Consider the following 22,003-nt stretch of genomic DNA (forward strand, 5'->3'; position numbering starts at 1 on the left):
TATATATAAATATGTATAATAATACAGTATGTATGTATAATATACTGAAAGCTTGAGTAGTGTTAGATTTTTTAAAATGTTCCGTTTTAATTTAGTTTACATATCTGTATGGAGTAACTATTAATATGTGGCGAAAACGACGGAAACTAATGGGAATAATCTTTACTATTTTTATTACACGGACGTAACGATGGACTTGCTCTTCAGTAACGCACGACGATGGACTTGCTCTTCAGTAACGCACGGTGTCTAGATTTGTTGCTAAATGCATGCTACTTAGAAGTATAATTTCCGTTTTCGTTACCATTCTGGTCACTAAATGGTTTGGCGGTCACGGAAATTTTATTAAACACCAGAATATTTACAAAAGGTAAAAGAGAAATAAGTATTATAGAGTTTACAATCATAAAAAAATAAGAGTATAAAACTGTTTACTAAGGTTTTCTACTTTGAAATAGGAAGAAATTTTATCTGGAATAATAATAGAAAGAAATTATGAATGAAAAAAAGTTGGGTAATTATTGAAATTTTAATCATAACTTAGTAGCTGAAGGAGCAATAAAAAAAATCTAATATAAAATAATTTGGTTAATGGTTACAGAGAAAAAGTCCATTAAAAATATTTAAGGATGAATGTGGATATATAAATATTTTCCTTTTTCCTTGAGTGCATGGAGGTTAAGGTGGCAAGAGGATATCTCTATTTTCCTTGAATAAATTAGATTATCCCATGGAATTTTTGCCAGCAGAAAAAATTGTTGGCGACTCTTTTCAGTCATCTTTCACATTCTTATTCAAGGTTTAGTGATGGTTTTTTCATATGCCAAGACAATGTCAAGATGTATTCCGTAGCAGAATGAAGTACCGTGCCATTCCCACCACAGCACTGATCATTGTTCGAAAATACGTTACTCAATACATATATAATTTACCATTGATGTATTTAATTAATGGGAAATTAGGTTGTCAAGAATACAAATTCATCAACATTAAATCATTTCCAAGAAATTTTAATAAGGCTATAATATAAATTACAGCGTTAGAAATTTTTTTTTCTGTCAAAAAATTAAATAAAAATGTTGAGATTTTTAAAAAAATTTCTTGAATACGAACTGGCCCATGGGGTAAGATATGACTCCAAAGGATTAATGACGATGATGCTATGGTTCAACTATCTAGGACGATCAGTAGTTCTTTTCTTGCTATAAAGGACAACTTTATTACTTGAGTAATTTACTCTATCTTTGGAAATGATTAAATTTATGGGTAATTTGAAGTTCTCAGGAATTGAAAACTTTATGCTTAATATTTGCATCAACTTTAGAGGAGAACTGTTTAAAATATTTAATATTCGGGAAATTAATGAACTGATTAAAAATTATTTCTAATTTCTTTTATCTAATGAAGAAAAATACTATACCATAAATTTAAATAGAAGGCATTATTTCCACGTGGTCCAGAAATATATATTTTTTAATTTTTAAAATCTTTAATTTTTTTAGCTTTATTTTAAGCTTTAACCTTCACCTACTCATGTTACCACACTGAAGCACGGAAAAAAAAAGTTTCATTTGTTGCGCCTTTAGGAAGGTTAAACTGAAAATGCCATACCTACTTACCACTGAAGGCAAATTTAATTTTTTAATATGAGAAAGTAGTTACTTTAACTGTAATGATAAAAGAATATCTAGATTACTTAAACAGTTAACTAATGTATCCTTGCTGAAAACAGAGAAATGAGATGAATTCAAATTCTTTCTCCTTCCCTAAAATGGCAGATTCGATTAAACATGAATTCTTATTTTAAGGGAACTGAGACGTTTTATTCCGAAGAAAAGTAATCGGATTTTCAATTTTAACCTCAAAAGTTGGTGACACTTGATAGATTCCTCAAAGGTTTGAAATAGTAACATCTAGAAATACGAGACTTATGGGAATGTCCTTTTGAACTTTTTTTCTCATTTTTACTAATAAAGACCTTTATTTTTCATCCCCTTGTATAAAATTATGAATCTTGAACACTGCGAACGCCACGAGTGCTCAGATTTTTATTTTATCTCATGAAAATTGTGTGTTTTGTAATGTAGTAAACCAAAATCTGGATCTTGTGCATTGATTGTATAGCACTGTTGAACAATAATTAAGAAATATCTGTATCAAACCATACAGAACGTTCATAGAATATGGCGCCTATACTGAATCTAATGAGCCATCAGTGGCTATTAATTACTGACACAGTTTTCAGAAAATAAAATATGCATTTTCGTAGCATTTTCCCCACCGGTTGAAGTTAAGATTGGAATGAATTTGAAATGTAGTCACCTAATACTAAATTTCACTTATTTAAGTCATTGCATTTTTGTGTTATCGCATTTACATGAATGAGAAAATACAGATACAGGCGGTCACCCTCTTAACGTATTTACTTCCACATTTCATACAGATCTAAGAACATCAAATTTTATTTACTTAGTTCTTTTTGTTTTGTAATAATCGTATTCACTAGTACTCGGACAGCCGAATAGAAAGAATTCTTCAGAATGGATTTCGTTTAAAATTTTTTGCAAATCTATGAATTCTGTGCAGTACATATTTCAAATTTCACCAGCTAATTTAAAGAGTTTTTTGAGCTGCACTGTTCTCTGACAGACAGGACGACATACACAATGCCAGAAAATGCGGATTTCGGCCTTAGGGAGATCTGAAAGTGGAAATTCTTTAAAATCTCGAGTTCGGATTTTTTTTTTTTTTTTTGACAATTATAGTATTTTCTGGTTTGGTACTTTCGATACGAGAAAATAAAAATGGAGCGAATACGACATATACAAATTACTATTTAGGTAATAATTTGGTTTTTGCGCATATTTATTTGGTTTTTTTTTCTTTAAATTTCGACACATATATATAAAATCTATTTCAATACATGGATTAAAAATTATATATTATAATAATTATAAGCATTAAACTTCTGTTAATTTGATTTTGGTTTACTTTTGAGCATTAGTTTTAAGAGGCAATTTACAATTTACAAAAATAATCGGGAAGTATTCAGATTTTTCAAGATACAAGATATTCAGTATGATTTAAAATTTGCACTATAGCGTATATTAAAAACAAGCTCACTATAATTATAATTTATCACTTCGGTAGCATATTGTGTTGATTTGGACATATTTTATACCCATTTTTTCTGAGTGTATCGATTTCATGTTGCGTATTTGACGATAAACATAGCGTAGAATATATTCGATTTAGCATCAAAAGAAAAATCCTTTAAGTTGCAAATCTTTTTATTCCGTTTTGTATTAAAATAAAAACATTTTTTACATGCATTATATTTATAATCCATTTATAATTTCAATATGAAAAATTCAATAGTATTCACAACTTAAATTTCTATAGTTTTCATTTTTTTTAAATGTACCAGTCATCCTACTCATCTAAGATTTACTTGAGATAGAATGTTATATATTTAAATTATGTTTCTAAAATTTTAATATTTTTAAATGCATCTCTTAGAAAAGCATTGGAAAAAAATTCAATTATATGTTCTATTTACTGTTTTTGATAGTGTTATAGAATTTAATTACAATTATAAAACCGTAATTCTTATTATTTTTATTTACTTTTGATTATTTCGAAATAATTTTGCTTTGAATGAAATATAAAAACTAGGAAATCATGTAAAACAAAGCTTATTAGTTTTCATGTGTAATAATATCAAGTCTTATAAATAAACCCAAAAAAAATACAAGACAATTATCAAGTATAATTTTGGCTTGAAATTTTTTTTAATAAATTAAAACATTGCAAATTTTATAGAGCAAATCTTTGTATTAAATGCAATTTAGTATATAGTATAATAAGTTAATTTTTTTAATTAATGTAATTTAAAATTAATTTTTAAAAAATGAGAGTAAAATACCCTCCTATAGTTAGGTTGAATTAAATATGTAAAAGATCTTTTAATATATATTTATCTAATGAAAATATCATTTCGAAAAATATAATATGAATACTCAGAGTCACACACTGGATCTTCAATCAAATGCCGGAAACATAAATATATAAAGCTTATGGTTAAATTTTGAATTTTTATAATCGGAAATAAATTTATTTTAGCCAGAAAAATATTATTTCAATATTATTTGAAAGTTAAGAAAAATCATTTTTTCAATAATTTTAAGTGAAGCATTTTGGTTTCCAAATTAATATGGGCATTTCCAATCAATACAACGGAAAAGAGTTCAATATTGAAATTTTTTTCACTGGATTATTTTACAATATTCTGATATCGTGTAGTGTTAGATTTTCCTTCCTGATAATACAATCAATGAGGATGACAAAGCGAATTAAAAAGTTAAAACCTCATTTCAGTTAAAGTAAACGATTTTATTTCTAAAAATATTCTCGTTTCACAAGATAACAATCGTTACTGTACAATTCTAAATAGCAGGAAATACGTGCCCGCATTGTGTCAGCGAAACAACAATTTTTCCTTTCTCGATTTAATAATAATGATATTCGGAAAATACCAAAATATAGTATTCATGTATTCAGATGAGATTTTCAATATTTTTTTTTCATATATTAACATAAGATTTTTTTTTCTTGATAAATGTGAGAATTTTTACTAAACTGATCTGACTATGATTAGAATCTGAACTATAAATATATTTAGAAGGTGTCTAAAAAATTTTTCTAGGTTTTTCGTTATCTAAAATCGATTTCTTGACAAGTTAAAAATAGTCATAACTTTGTAAGCCTCAATGATCAAAAAGCATTATTTATATCTAAAAAAGCTGAATATTTTTATATATTAATTCGCAAATAAAACTAAGTAAGATATATTTTAGAAAATCAGCTTTTAATTCTTAGAAAAGATAAAGCATCTGTTTGAAAGAACAAAAAGAACTATGGCATAAAATAAATCTTACATAGAAATATTGTAATTATTCAACATAACTCTTCAACAAGGTAATTGTTCTTTTTTTTTCTTTGTCAAAACGGAATTGGTGATAAGTACAGTACAGTAACTTGCCCAATTTGTGTCAGACAATCTAAGGCCTCAATCCAATCCGGGCAGCAAGAAAATAGTCAATAGTATAAAAAAAAGATGAACAATATTACCAAAAATCTAAATTATATTCCAATTCCTGCAAAAAGTGGATGATTGTACACATTGCTTCCCATTAAATTTAAAGTCGGAATCCAATCCAATCAACAAGAACTATAGTAGATTATGCATAGTAAGAAAAATAATGTACATCAGAACCTAGAGTCGCAGCTTAATACCAACGGCATAAAAAGAATGAATGAAAGTATATAGCAAAATAAACAATGTTTATCATGGAATCTGTGTCCCAGTCCAATCACCCTGACAGAAAACAGAAACATCATCGCTGCCCCATATTAATATTTTATTTTAAGAGCAAAATCATTTAATTAAATTGGTTGAAGAAAAATTTCACAAAAATGTTTGTATTGCAAAATTTTGAACTCATTTTATAAATCTAAAATTTGCCATAGTATGGAAACATTGGTAATTCAGTACAATGTAACATCTACCAAGAAAGGCTGTTTAAACAAAACAAAATTTTATTGCGAGATATTTTAGGCTAAATACCAGTTCAAAACTTACAAGAAAGTTCATCTTATAAAAAATTTTCATTTTCTAATTTATTAATGATTTTATTATGAAAAACATTTCAGAACTTAACTAAAGTTGCATATTTTAATACAATGGTGATTTTTCACTTGGAGTGTTGTAAAGCTATAGCATCCTATCCATTGTACGCATCTCGAAATAATGTATTAATTGGGGAAAAATAGTAATAAACTTTTTTGAGACTATGAAGGGGCTAAGTAATCTATCATTACTTTGAAGGAAAATAAAGAATTAATATTTTTCTAATCTCTCTTTTTTTTAATTTTCTTGATTTTTTTTTTACTAAATTCTGGATTTAATTTTTATTATTTTATTTTGATACTAAAATGATTTCCTTAATATATGCGCGGGAATAACTTATTTTGTTATAAATCCATTACTGAAGGTAATATTAACTGTTCTTCACAGATAAAATTTTGGATTTCAATTTTGTGAAAAATCCAGTGTTAATTGGGAATATAATGAATAAAAAATACATTGGAATCCGCTTATTTACAATTGCTGAAAATGTTGAAATTTTTTAAATATCGCCTTGAATGTAGAGATTTTAGTTGAATGATAGTTAAAAGGAAATTTTTGAAAAAGAAAAAAACCTTTATAGCATTACACTTTTTTGAGTTTACAAATTGCCACATTTGACTTGCCTCTATATTTTCTTCTGCTCCTCCTAATTATGCAGAGTAAAACGCTATATTATATTAATTAGAAAAAAAAAAGACTGTAAAAAAGTTTATTTCTAAAGAACCCATTTATTTTTTAGTTAAATAACAGCTGACTTTCTAATTTGCTGTTGAAATTGAAATAGAGGCTTAATCGAGTACATTTAAAACTGGCAGAAGGAGGAATTTTGAAAAGAAAAACTCGAACCAGTGATAATGATTATTTATTTTTTTGCCTTTAGGAATTTATCAGTATAAAGCCAAAACTACATCATGCTCGTGCATGATAATAAAATTTATATATATCTTGATTAATCTGATAATCAATATCAGATATATTGATTTTATCTTAATATTAAAGTCATCACTATATATGTAGTTCATATTGTTTCTCATCTAATAGAATATTATTATATATATATGTAGGATTTTATATTCCTTAAATAATTAGTAATTTAATTCCTCCACTTAATTTAAAAATAATCGAAATTTTGGCTCTATTCTGCAGTCACTTCGGAAGAAACCATTTCACATTTTAAAAGCACCTTAAAATTTAAAATTTTACTTTTCAATAACATTGAATTACTTTCTGTGCAAATGCTTCTTAAATTTTTACTAATTCTCTTAAAATTTAACCCGGACTATTTAGAAATATTGTTAACAGCAAGACTCTGATCTAATCTACCACTATTTTTTGAAATTTCTGCTTTGTATTTTTTGTAACTTTACTTATTGGTGTAAAGGAGTTATATATCTGTGCCTAAAAGGACTGGTAGAAATGACTGTTACGCCTTTCTTTTTCAAGCAATGACAAGTAAGCAAGGCCAAGGACAGTCAATCAAACGGTCTGATATAATAAAAGGATTATAATAATTTAATCAAAAACAGTTTTTATATTAACTATTTTCTAATAAAGTTTAACTCAATTATATACTTATCAGGCATATCACTGTCTACAAGAAATGTATAATACTCTGGAGATAATCCCTTCTACCAATCATGATTGTAATAACTGACCGTCGTCGTGTGCGGAATATTTCGCTTATAGATGCCAATAGTTTATTATTTATATTTGTGTTCTAATTTTCAGTCCGTAATAATATAAAAGGTGCGGGGAGGTATCACCAAGTTCATTCATACATCATTTTTTATAACAATAACTAGACATTCTTATTTTGATTATTAAATTTTTTAACATGATAATTACGCGTTTAAGGCACAGAGCGCTCCGACGTGGTCCACTTCTAAATGCAGTCTTTTAGTATGCGAAATTCGAGCAAAGAGCGAGAGTTCCTGTTACAATAGACGCATACCACTTGTCTATCTGATCGTGTTGAATCCAGGTCACTGGAAACACCCTTTTCAGCTCGGCAGACAAGGATGTGAGCCCGCGGTGGAATAATCTGGAGCAATGTCAGTCATGCGGATTTTGATTTTCGTTTCTGTTTAAAAAGGTTTATTTTGTCGAAGTCAAGGTGCGGAGGACGCATGGGAAAAAACCCCGAATGACCGATGCTAAATATGAACTCGTTTTTTTTCTTTTTTTTTTCTTTCCATCCATTGAGGGGGATCGGACTCGTGTCCAGATCCAGCCGGAAGAAATCCAGAGTTCAGATATTATCAATAATTTTGTTTTGGATTTTTTTGCAAATTTTAGATTGTGGTATTGAATTGAATTATGTTAATGATATATGAATAGATTATCTTCAAAAGATTGTTCCTCCAAGAATAACTGCTGCGGTTAATTTCATTTTTTTATGCATAACTTTATAGTCCTAGTTCCATCAACCGATAGTTTTTTTTTTTTAAAAATCAAAGTGTAATAAACACTTAAGCCGTGTAATTTTAATAACTCTTCCTCTGCTTTGTTTATAGTGTACATGAACCTCCTGCTATATATGTGCAAGTTGAGGTTCGAATTCGCAACGTTAGGGTTTACAGCCGAGTAACAAAGCCACTAGACATAAGTGTACACACCTTTCCGGAGTTTGTTTTTTGGACTTTGTTACCACCACATATATATACAAGGTGGTTATAATTAATATTTCCCTATCAACAGCATCATACAATGCAAATGGGTGAACAGATTGCAACGAAATTTAGTATATAGACTATACACGAAATGTGCTAATGAAATTTCGAAAAAAAAATGTTCCAAAGTGTCCACCAGAGGGCGCATTTTCCGGAAAAACACCAATTTTAACACAATAAACGGCCAAAACGGAATACAGCAACAATATTAACATTTATTGACTAGTTTCTGATCACTTGCCAACGAACCATATTAAGTAAAGGTAAGGAAAAAATAACAGTACGCTATTTGAGAAAAACCGTTCAGTTTTCAGAAACAAGAACAGATTAGGACGAAATTGCATAAGAGGAGCAGTTGTTAATCGTGTCAAGGACGATGTAGGGAAAGCTGCTCCATGTGACCACCCACATTCACCTGCAAAATTTCAAGTCGATGGACAGTGTGTTCAACAGCAGATCATGACTGATCAGTTGCGATGCTTCGCACATGAAGTGTTATGCAGTCCTTTAAGTCATTCAATGTCGCAACAAGATATCGTCAACATTACTGCCGGAAACATCGAGATAAAACATAACAACAACTGCTACTAACATTTCTTATCCTAATCTGTTTTGCATAAAGCTTCCTCTTCATCGCAAGCATGCAAATCTCAACATTTTTTTTTCTTTGAATTAACAGCTTTTCCAGGTTTTACATTTTATTACTCATAATTCTGGTTCTGGATTTTTAATTTAATCGGTTGAAAAAAAAAGTCGTCAAAAAGGGGTTTTCTCTGCTATACTGTGAAACATAATGTTTCCGTACACTGTGCTGGGTTCTGAGTGCTCATGAAATTCATCTTTGACCAAGGTTGGCATTTTTTTAATGCGGAATAGAGAGGAAAAATGCCCTTTTGTAAAGAATATGCGAGAAAGTTCCTGGGATACCATTTCTGACAATTTCAGAAGAAGAAACCGAAGAGAATGTTTTAAAGAATTCAGTGAAAAGAAGCAATTCTTATAGCGGATAAACACATTATACATGCATCTTTCAAAATTTTGTTTGATTAAAAGTTCATGTATACGTGTAAAAATTCGCATCCTCCACATTCACATTTGTTCATAATTTTGTTTTCGCATCTTCGCCTATCAAGTTCTCTGTTGCGCCATACAATTTTTCGGTATACCAGTTTCATCTAAGAATTTCTTCTGCAATAGCACCCTCATTTGACAGAAGGATGACTTTCAGTGGGGTGGAGAGGGTAAATGTACCAAATGCATAATGGGATTTTTTCATCCTCCCCCCTCCAATTATCATCAATGATCTAGCAAATGTAAATGGTACCTAGCGCATAGGATTGTTTTCACAGTCCTTTATAATTCTTAAAAAAATGCTTTAAATGCTTTATTTTTTGAGCTCATGACTCCCTTGTTTATTTATATTTCCTTTTACTTCGGTCGCTTTACTACTGATGAATTCTGCAAAACATTTACGCAGTTTTGCTTCTTTTACTTAATTTGCGAAGGTTTTATTGTCTGAATATAACAATCTTTCTCAGAAATTAATCTTATACAAATTGCTGCCAATTTAAACTGTTAGTTAACAGGTGTTTTTATTCCATATTTAAAAACACCTGTTAACCTTGTCACAGATTTTCACTCCTCCAGATGGCGCGGTTTAGCGTCTTTTAGAGATCCTCTAGATGACGCTATTGAACATCTTTTAACTAAGTGCAAGCGGGGTTTCTTGCAGTAAGTTAGAGAACGAAAGAATTATTTATATCAGTTCCTTTAATGTAGATAATGTATATAATTTTATACAACTTATTTTAGTGCGAATACATATTACAAGAGTCAATTTTGGAATTTTTCTACAACCGGATCACAAATTTTGAAAAAAAAAAATTCAAAAGTATTTTTTTGTTTTATTATTTTTATTTTTGTTTTTGTGCAGGAAAAATAAAGCATGATAAATTTTCTTTGCATTCATATTTATTTTAATTTGAGTGAAGGAAAAATACCAAAATATACTGGTTTATTGCCTTCATTTTTTTATATTTTTATTTTCTATTAATTATCAAAATCATTGAATCGTATTTTCTGTATTTGAATTTGCTATATTAATTTAACATCTTTAAAATATTTAATCTCATGTGATCATTTCATTATTGACGATTATGTGAATCATTATTGAGGATTTCAGTTAGAACCGACAGTTTGTGATCAATTTATTGATACAGAAACTTGTAAATAAAATGATAAAGTTTCTTTTCTCTATGTAATGCCACAAAATTCAATATTTTATAAGTAGAGTTAGTTGCCGTTTCCCAGAATACTCAAAGTATCGTTACTTACTTTTCACAAGTTTATGAGACATTTAATTTCTAGTTTCATATAGTTTCACAGTCTAAAAGATACATTTTTATCGCTTTCACCTTCATTCTAAGCTGTATGACTTTTCACCTGCTGCATTTATATCCTTAACAGCATTTGACGTTTCCAAATACCGATGTTACACAAACGCGTGTAATAGAAATTGGGTGCTGGATATTTGATGATACCTCATCAGATATAAGCGTGTAGCTGGTAAAATTATTAAATATTTTTGGAAAAAAATTTATCGGCTTTTTTTTACATCAAATCAATGGATTCTCACCAATTTCTAAACACTAATGTACCACTTGGATAACAATTTAAGGATTTATGTTGATCACCATGTTGGATTTAAGGATTTATGTTGATCATCATGCTCACCAAACCTATAATGCCAAGTTTACATTTTCTGTCACCTATAATGTCAAGTTTACTTTTTATGGTTCCTATAATGCCATATTTACTTTTTCTGGCTCCAAAAATACCCCTTTTATTTTTTCTGGTCTCATTTAAAAACTTTTATATAAAAGATCCAACCCTGGATAGTTCACTATGAAAATCGTTGCTTGAATCTCCTTAGCTGACTTGTTCTTCGAAATACTTCAAAATTCATCCAAAATGTATGCTGCTCGTTGATTATAATGTCTTTACTGGCTTTATTTGAAAGATTGATTATTCAATCTATAAATAAAAGAAAAGAAAAATGAAATGTATTGGAATTTGCGTACTCTCATATATATTACATTGTTCCGTAGCAAAACATTTTACCGTGTTGCTAAATTTGAAATGCCCTATTTGTATTTACATGTAAAATTTAATTTATTTATTGTTGAAGCTCTATTCAGTTTCAAAGATATTTGACTATTATAAGAGATTTTATACTGCATTTAATTATTTATACATTTGCAAAAGTTTTGAGACATTTTTAAGTTTGAAAACACTGTCAGACTGAAGGACGAATTTTATTCTTTCTTGCTTTCTTAAGCATCTGTTAACAGTATTACGTACTATATAATCAATGACATTGCATCGATTTACTGATTTAATTTAAAGCAAAACAATTCTTTGACTGTCCTATTTATGGAAGAGAATTTTAGTTTTTAAACATGAACATTTTGTACCAAAAACTGTTTGCAAATATAGCATTTTAAATTTATTGATACTGTTGCTTTGAATTTCTTTGTGTAATCGCTATTATAAAAGAAAGTCGATTATAATTACTCTATCAGAAGATATATCGATATTGAACCCTTTTAGTGTGAACCGAATGTATCTGTGCAAAGAAACGCACTATTTTGATGGTTTTGCTAAAGTTTGGGAGAAACTCATAAAATAAAATGAGTATTATGTTTACAAAATTAAAAACGGAACGTATTTCGAAATGAAGAGATAAATTAAAGTCACTTATATTTCAATATTTGTTGAAAAGTAAGATGCCATTGCATACACAAAGATATATAGTCTCAGGCACATATCGCAGGTGTGGCGAATGGCGATATATCGTCATTCAGTTCTAGAATAGTTGAAATCTCTAACTAAACATTCTATTTTGATTGAGGCCTAAAAAATTCAAATGTATTATTATAATTAGATTACTATTTTTTCACATTATATTCTATAAAACACCAGTGTGTATACAAGTATTTGAATTTCAACACGAAAAGTAAAATATATTAAGACAGGCATAAATGTACTCGATCATTAAGCCTTTATTCGGTAAGAAGGATCATGTTTTTGATATCAGAATGTGGAAGGTTTGTTCAAGCATGGAATGTATATTTAGATTGTTAAAACTGACTTTGTATATTTTGAGTTTATATGCAGATTCGAAAAAGAAAGAAAAGCATTGAAACTTCTAATGTTCGAAATTAAAAAAAAATATTCAGAAATTAGAAGATATATATCTCTAATAAGAAATATATTATTTTCCCTGTAAACTTTTTAATTAGTACATTTGAGAGAACAACACCAAGATATTTTACTTGCGATATTGTAAAGAAAGAAATATTATGTCTCATAACGTGACAAATTATTAAACTATCAAAAAAGTTAAAAATGTTTAAAAATTTAACAAAATTTTGAATAAATATTCTAGCCATTCTGAATTTCAAATAATTTTTAATAATCTAAGTAAAATTATTAAATTATTAAAATCAGAATTTTAGGAAAGGTGAGAAATTATTTGATAGATGATAAAATGGCAATCATAGAAAGAGCAGGCTGTTACAAAATTACTTAAACATTACAATTATCTGATGAGAAACAATATTTTTTAAATAATTGAAATATCCTTATTTTCAAGGAAAGTGATCCCATTAGCAATATTTCGAAAAGTTGCTAATTTTTTATTCTTACAATAATGTTTTTTCGTTACGCAACACATAGTACATTATAGAATATTTGGACAATGATCTAAATACCATTTCATAATTTACCTATTTATTTTGGTGAAAATTGTTTAAACAAACTAAAAAAGGCATTGAAAACAAATATTACTAAAACACAATATAAATTTTACAAAATCTTTGCACATGATGATTTTAATAATAATAAAATATATTTGTATTTAATAAAAATATATACTTCTCTGAAATCTTTATTTGCGGTAAAAAATTTTATGGTCTATTTTAAACCATTCTATGAACATCACTAAAACCATCGAGCCATGTACGCTTGTGTTTGGTGAAGTATAATAGTAGTAATGCTTCTATTCTTACCCTTGTGATTTTTCTCTGTGTTGTTGCATTGATTCTTGTCTGAACTCCCTCTAATATTCCGCCAGTGCATTAGGTAAGCAATAGCGAACATCACATTCACAGATTTGGGCCTCGTAGGCCGATCCTTCCCCCTATCTCTGAAGAGAGAGACCTGTTTGCAACGAGTTTTTCTATTGCATTTGCCGAATTGCCAGAGAATTACTTGCTACTATGGTTCGTGAGAATACTGTATTCTATGGGATGGATTTGTGCTTCGATCGAGGGTTTATGCATTTACCGTGTTTCACATACGCAGTTTTGTCAAATATTTGCTTAATTCGTATGATTGGGTATTTGCTGTCTGTAACATAATGCTGTGGAATTCATAAGTATTTGTACAAATCTGTGAATGTTTAGCTTTATTCGTCGTTAATGCTAATCTCCTCACTTTATTCAATACTAGGTATTATATTTCAAATTATGTTTTTACTTTAATAATGTTTGTTCTTTTCTTTTAATTAGAACTTGGTCCCAAGAATTCTAAAAAAATTAATTGAGATGTTGGTTAGTTTAAAATTATTGTTTTAGACGATTCTACTTTGCTGGGGGGAGGGGGACACTCAAGTGAGTGATACGAGTGTTTCTCCTCAATCTTTGTTCAGCGCAATGACATAACTTGAGTGGAACAGGGAAGACAGGTATCTTGGGCACCAATGCCAGGGGGTGCAAAATTGTAGAATAAATCACTTTCATTTCAGAAAAATAAATATTTTACTTCCACTCTTAGTCCTCAGAAATAAAATTTCTTAAAGGCGAAAATAGAGATTCCTTTCTTTCGATTTAATATCTCTCTATATATTGAGTGCTCGAAAATTCTCAAATTCAACTCATTAGTTGGGACTCGTATGTAAACGTCATACCCGACAATAACAATCAAGTCATGAATGTTTGAAAATACTTTTTTGATTTATAATCAAAGGAAAATATATCATCATAATATAAATAAATGAATCATGCGAGTAGAATTCTATAAAAATAAACTGAACATGGAATCAGTCTTAGGTTCAGAAAATCAGAATAGTTCAGAAGTTTTATTCACTGAAAATTCCTTTTAATCTGCAGAAACATGATTAGTGCTTTGAAATAGATAATAAATTGTTAAGATTTACTATAAATAAAACTGAATGCGAAAAATTAGGTTATAAAAATGTTAAGTTAAGATGTTATGATAAAAAACACATTGATGTGATGAAAGATGACGTGCATTGAATAATGAACTATTCTTTGAATGTTTTTCCACTTTCTGAGGCTGGAAAGAATTTATTTAAGTTGGAATCCCAGCAAATAAAAAGAAATTTGATCAATAAATGTAAAAAAAAATTAACAGTATTAGAAAAAGTTATGGAAAAAATAGAGCAGTGAATAATACTAAAAACAGATGTTTTGAACTCTGTTGTGCGCGAATCGTTTGTTATTCGCGAATATTGGATTCTCAGTTCTTTAACAACATTAAATGAATAAAATGCAATGTCCGTTTAATATAGTTCTATTCTTTTTAATGCGGAAACATTAATCTATGAAAATAGTCTAAAATATTTTAATTATTCTAGCTGAAAAACAATGATCTTTTAGAGAATAATTGATTATTTAGAGATGGAATTTAAATAATAGTAATAATAATTTTATTATTATCATTTATATTCTATTAATTAAACATTAGATTTTCATTATTAAATTTTATATTAATATTATTTTATATTAAATTTATTATTAATGTATATATTAATAATTATTAAATTATATATTATATTAAATTTTTAATGTACGATTTTTTCGAATTTCATAATAAAAAAAAATACTCTTGGCATGATAAAATCATATATAGCAACAAAAGATATACACGAAAATGTCAAAATATAATTTTGAAGAAAATTCAATAAAAGAAATTTCTTTTTTCATTCAAAAAACTTTTCAACGTTTCCATTTAATGCAGATACATGCTGATGGGCGAATCTAGTCCAAAATATATTGCACTTTCTCACAGACAAACAATTGTTTTTAATTGAATTGGTCCCTTTGAAGAGAATTAGAGATGAAATTTTAATAGTAATAATAATAATAATTAAAAAAAAAACAGGAAATGTTTTAGGACATTAACCTTTGATGCTCGATTTTTTTAAACTTCAAAATAATAATAAAAAAATGTTTTGGTATGAAAAATGCACTCATAACAGCGGTAAAATAGATAAGAAAATTCAAAACAGAATTCTGAAAAAAAGTTGCATTAAAAAAAAATTTATATTCCAAACATTACTTCTTTCTATCTTAAAAATTCTTTCTGTTCTAAAATCTATTCCAGATTTCCATTTTAAAAATCGTGACAATAATCTGCTAATCTAAAGCAAATGAATAAAGTCCGTGTATTATTAACATGAAAAATTCATTATTTTGAAGATAATGTCCAGAAAGATTAGAAACCGTCATTTTAAAGTAAATAAAAACCTTGGAAATCACTTGAAAGGCGAGACAAAGGAGGGAAAAAAAAAGAGTGAGAGGATGAGATTGAATGATGTCAATTTCAATATTTCCTAATTATTGTCTATTTTGACGTTCACACCAAAAGTAAGGTTCAAAAAGAAATAACTTTGAATTCTCTTTAAGTTTGAATTGAGATTTTAATTAATATGGTTATGGAATGTGATTTTTAAATGTCTTCCACAATAATTAGATAATATCGTTTAAATCCGGAAAAAAATGATAGAAAATGTTAAAAAGCAAATACATACTTATTTATACAAAATACATAAATGACTCAGTCTCCCTCAACCTTTTATGAATGAACCAAAAAGAAGTAATTAAAATGATTCATTATTCAATAAATTAAAAGTAAATAATATTTGCTCTTAAATATAATAAAATTATAATTTTATACTTATTTCTATTTTCTTACACGAGCAAATCTAACTAGATAAATAAAAGAAATGAATGGATTTAGCGTCGTCTCTGTTGCAGATCTCTTAGCGATAGATAGTAAAAGAAACCTGCTAACCTTTATACTGGCGAGAATAACGGTTTTGCAAACACATTTTCTCCACATTTTCGATATGAAGCGGACGCATGCGCTGAAAGGGAGTTCCCAGTTATTGCGTCACGAGCTGCCTCGACTGTTTTTCTTACTGTTCAAAACTAAGCTACGGTACACGTGGAAACGTGCGCTGAACGCTTGCATCGGCGCTTATCAATTCACTAATTAATTAGCACAGTTTATTTGCGGCGTTAAATTGGAATATTGTTCACGTGTGCGTTCACTTGAATATAATGTGTGTTCAAACGGTGTGTGATGAGTGCTATTGCTGGATTATTTGAATAATTAGTGGTGGTTGTTTGTTTATTTTTTTATGAAGAGGATAGTGGATGCGTACTAACGGAGAAGACAGGTAAGCGGTGTTTTTGAAAAATAAAATAACAAAAAACTCTGACTTCACGTCGCGGATGCGGTATTTGCGTGTTTAGACAAAATTGAAAGGATGCGATTGTAAATCTTAAAAAAAAGATGAAAAGTAATCATTTTATATCATAATTTTTTCCGGCGAAAATATTTGCCGGTAGTTTATATTACAATATCAACATGGAATTTCTTCCCTTTTCTTTTTTCATATTTTAATTTTTTTAAGATAATTTTTCTTTCTAATATTTTAATTTTTTAAAGAGTTCTATTTTTAATAAGAGAAAGAAGAAGAAAGGAAGATATCGATAAAAGATTGTTCTTCTTTTTATGAAAGGAAATCATATTATATAAAAAGAAGTAATTTCTTAAATTTTGAAACATATTTGGTAATTTTTATTTTAATCTAAAATACATGCAACTTTGTACCATTGCAAATAAATTATTTTGGATAAACTATATTCTGCCTTTTAAAATATTATTTAAAGAATTCATTTCAAAATAATTAAATGTTTACTTAGAATACTGAAATCTCTTTTTATCTAAATTATGCGTGTAAAAAAGAACTACTATTCTTAAAATATCTTGTCTCGTTTCATTAATTTTGTTCACATCGTGTTTTATTCCTCTGATTATATCTATTGCCAAATAAAGTAGTTTGTTTTCTGAGAGGTAAAATGTATATTTTAAATCGCTGAAATAACATTGTAATACCGCTTACTGATATATCTGATTTAAATCCATTGATAGACTCGAAATCATTTTCCGTCCAGATATTCAGTACAGTTGGTTCCATTATTTTTGTTGTATGTAATGAGTTTTGATAGTATTATTTCGATTATTATTATTTTGATAGTATTATGGATAGAATGACAATTTTTCCAATATCACAGCATTAGAATTAACGTTAGTTTTACTTTATCTTTAATAAAAGATTGCTAGATTGTTTTTCTAAATAGAAGATTTGAAACACCCATGGAAATTATTTTGTTTTACTACTGTTTTGAAGCAATAGCATTATTTTTCTAATTTTTAATTTTGAGCCTGTTTAGTCATTTATAGTTTTTACGAATATTGTTCTAACATGATAATGCAGTTTATTAAGTTAACGATTCAAAAAGTATTATTGAAATGATATTTTTACTTTGTTTTTGTAACTATCGTTCATTTAAACAGCATAAAGTAGCATAATAAACAATTATGCTACTTTTTCAAAAATATTGTAGAAATAATATATCTGTCAAAAATATGAAATATACCTATAAAATATAACTCGGGTTATACATATATTATATAATATCCGGGTAATAAAAATCGGCATATATTAATTTGAACTGTAAATTTTAATTGTTTTTTTTTCCAAATTTCCATTAGGACATATTTGAACAAATGCTTAATATGTTTTCATTTAGTTTAAAATGGCAATTTTGTCTGTTGATTTCATTTGTCAGTATGCACTTATAAAATTATGGGCACTCTTTTTACAAACATTGTGATAAAAAAAAAAAGACCTTTTCTTCCTTTTTTTATTTTAGGTACATTTTCCCCAAGAATTTCAAAAGGAAGAAATAAATTTTTTATATAACTTTCAAATATTTTCTTATTTTTGTTATGAAAAATTTCTGATTATTTTATAAAATTTTAGATAATATGATCATCTTCAATATCATTGTAATTTGCAATTTAAATCATAATTTTTTGTTTTGATATTAGTGAAAGTTATTTAATTAGTTGAAAAATTAAATGGTTTAAGACTATCGAGGATGCAGTGGATAAATAGACAGTTGTTCCTATTTCCCATATGTAATAAAAAATAATATTTCATTTTATTAGTTTATTGTAATATAGAATCCTAACACTTTAAATATTAGTAAATAAATATTCAAAAAAACTTAAATAAATATTAAAACAAATTCATTCCTTTGACGAAATATATTGTTCATGAAAAAAAACATTTCAGTACCACATTTTGATGAAGACAAGTTATATTATTATCATTATGACAAATATTCATCATATCCAGATTATATTGGAGAACATTAAATGTGGACTAAATCAATGCTCTTTCCGTTAATGTGACCAGGAAATTGTAGAAAAATCTCATATTAAATCTTGCTTTTCAAGTGGTTTTGGGTCGGTATCAAGTGAAAATTTGATATTCAATTTATAACCATTGTTTAGTTTCAAATGCACAAAACTATTCCACTAATAAGCATAGTAATATATAATACAAATTTATAGCTGCTAAATTAAAAAAAAAAAAAAAATCTAATCGACAGTAGTTATCATTGCAGAACTATTACTAAGTACACCTTCACTATAGTTCAATTAAAATTTTAAAAAGGTTAAAGAATATAAAACTAATAAATAAACAGCAATTTTCATTTCAGTGTTCAATTAAAGAAAAATGGAATTTTCTTTCTTTTAATAATGTTATCTCATGATAAGAAAAGTTCAATATTTAGCCTAGTAAAACGATTAAAATGTATAAAAATAGGATTTTAAATCATTTTTCAAATGCAATCAAAATTTAATAAAATAAATAATATGACAATGGAAATAATTTGATAATTTTATATGAACCAAGATGTATTAGAGTAAAGATGTATAATATACAATGGCAATTAAATTATGGTGAAATTATACAATGATGGAATAAAATTTTTAAATTGGAAAATTATTTTATGGAGTTAAATGATATTTGTTTTTAAATTCCTATTAAGCAAAGAAATGAAATAATTTTAAATTTATCTATTATGGTCACAATGGCTTTATCATTCTTCGAAAATGTTATGAAATACTTGAAATTGGCATGAACAAATCTGCTTAAATTCGCGGTTTGTTTTCATTGCTGAAGAGAAATGGAACTAAAATTCTCAACCAAAAGTGACACCTAATTTCTAGAAATGCGTGAGAAATTTTCCAATAATTATGGTTTCACGATCTCCATTTCGTGTTTTCCCATGTGTAAAAACTGCATTAATTGAGTAAATGGTTTCAAAAATTCCCTGAAGGATATCCGGTTTGGGAAAATTCTTATATGATAGTAACATTTTTTTTGTCTGAAACACAAGCGGGAGAATAAAATGTGAATTTTTATGAGTAAAGCGAGAGTTCCTTACAAAGGGAAAATGCTTATTTTATTCATACATTCATGCAAAAAATTTTGTAACTAGTTACTATTACTCATACTTAAAGCCACTTTTTTTTACTACTGGATTTTCTCTAAATGTACAGTTACATCTGAAAGCGGAAAAAATTGAATTGCAAATATTATTTATAAATTCGCAAATTTTATTACTTTTATGAATCCGTAATAATTCCAGTTATTATTATTTTTATGAATCTGAATATAATATTTAGTTTAATTATATTTAGAAGACGAAAATGCAGATATAGAATTTATAGGCATGCAAACGATTTTTTTCCTTTGCACAGTTTGAGTTATAAAAGTTGCTTACTACAAATAATAATGTACCACACCGTGGCAATACAAAATCATTAAAATCATAATTTAAAAATGATGCTGCTCGATGCAAATTATTCGGTTATTTTGGTCCATTTTTTGAAATAGAATTTTTTTTAATCCGATGATTTGCCATTTAGTGACAATTACATTTTCATGTAATATCTCTTCACATTATAAATGAAGATTTTTTTTCTTAACTTTTATTGAAATAGCTTCAAAGTTATTCGTATATAAATTTTCTTTTAAAGAAGTATAATTTTATGTATAAATTGTAAAATATATTATTAAAAATTCTTGAAAATCTTTCGATGGCGTTCTTATAAATATTTAAGTTTTCCCGAATGGATGTTTTACTTTCTTCAATAATGGGTATTTATCCAAATTCTTTTCAGAAACTGAATCTCGTGTTATATCATTTTAAGGGATAGATCTGCCCCTATTACATGCTTTTATAATATCAAATTGATTTTACTGACTATTTACACGTTTTTAAGAGTAAATTTTCAACCTTTAGCTTTAAATGAAGATATAATCTAACAAAATGAACAATGTCACTCACCTCATTTTAAACCTTTGTTGAAAAAACAGGATGGCGCCATAACATCCTGTCTTTATTTTAACACTGAGTTTGGAGAAAATTTTAGTATTCAGTAATTTTTAAATATTATTTCCGTATTCTACATGATTTTTGTTTAAATAAAGATGCGAATTCTCTTTTCTAAACATCTATTTATCCAATATAAAAAACAACAATCAATAAGGAATGTTAAAAATTATAACTGGAACATAAAACGAAATACATTTATGTGACGGATTTAAGAAAAGCTTTTAAAGAAGAATTTTTAAAGAAAAACAGTTAAAAGAATTTAAATATGAAAAAAAGAATTTTTTTAAATGTGAACAAAATTCCTTGAATATTTTATTCATATTATTATGTTATTATTTTTTTATTTTACATGTAAAAAATGTAATTGTGAAATTAAATTCGACTACACCAAGAGAAAAATCCAGTTAAAGATTAAAAAAGAAATTTTCGTGGGGAAAATGTTGAAAAATTGAAAACAGATATACAAATGATGAAATTGGCAGATATACAAATAATCAACGTTTTAAATAATAAAAAATAAAACGTATGGCCATTTTAAAAAAACATTCAATCAATTTTTCACTTTTTATTTCTGTTTGTAAATGCACGAAGCACGAATGCTGCTGATCTTTGATATTTTTTAACTTTAAAATACTTTTTCATTTTCTACAACATTTATCTCAAAGTATTCTCAGAAACAGCTATTTATTTGATCAATTATATTTTTAAATCACTTCAAATATTAAGATTAGAATTTTGCAAATAATTCCACCACAACGATTGAATTGAAAAAGATAATAATTAATCTTTTCTTCCTTATAAAAAGTAGCGTTTATGAAAATTCCTTCGGCCGTTTTGTAATTTGTATCGATATAATGTAGAGGTTAAAACAAACAAACAAACTAGGAACCAGCTGTTTCATTCTGTATACACAGATCTTGAAATCCGTTGGAGCTTATCTCAAAACAGATTGATAGCTCCATTAAATATGTCGTTGCTCGTATTTCATTATTATTTCTATTATTTTTCAGCCATTCTTATTTTTGACGAAAAGTTATTTTTAAAATTTAAGAAAGCTTATATTTTTATAAATGTGA

At 27.5% G+C, this 22,003-nt stretch overlaps 1 protein-coding gene across 2 annotated transcripts in view; it reads left to right on the forward strand.

Moving 5' to 3' along the window:
• Positions 1-16,593: 16,593 nt before the first annotated feature.
• LOC129965626 (class A basic helix-loop-helix protein 15-like) overlaps positions 16,594-22,003 on the forward strand; it is a 528,564-nt gene continuing 523,154 nt past the window's right edge. For both annotated transcript variants that reach the window (XR_008784227.1, XM_056079688.1), the window contains exon 1: positions 16,594-16,843. The gene's annotated coding sequence lies outside the window, so the exon portion shown is untranslated. The remainder of the gene's footprint in view (positions 16,844-22,003) is intronic.

Source organism: Argiope bruennichi, chromosome 1 (genome assembly GCF_947563725.1).
Source record: "Argiope bruennichi chromosome 1, qqArgBrue1.1, whole genome shotgun sequence".
Lineage (NCBI taxonomy): Eukaryota > Metazoa > Arthropoda > Arachnida > Araneae > Araneidae > Argiope > Argiope bruennichi.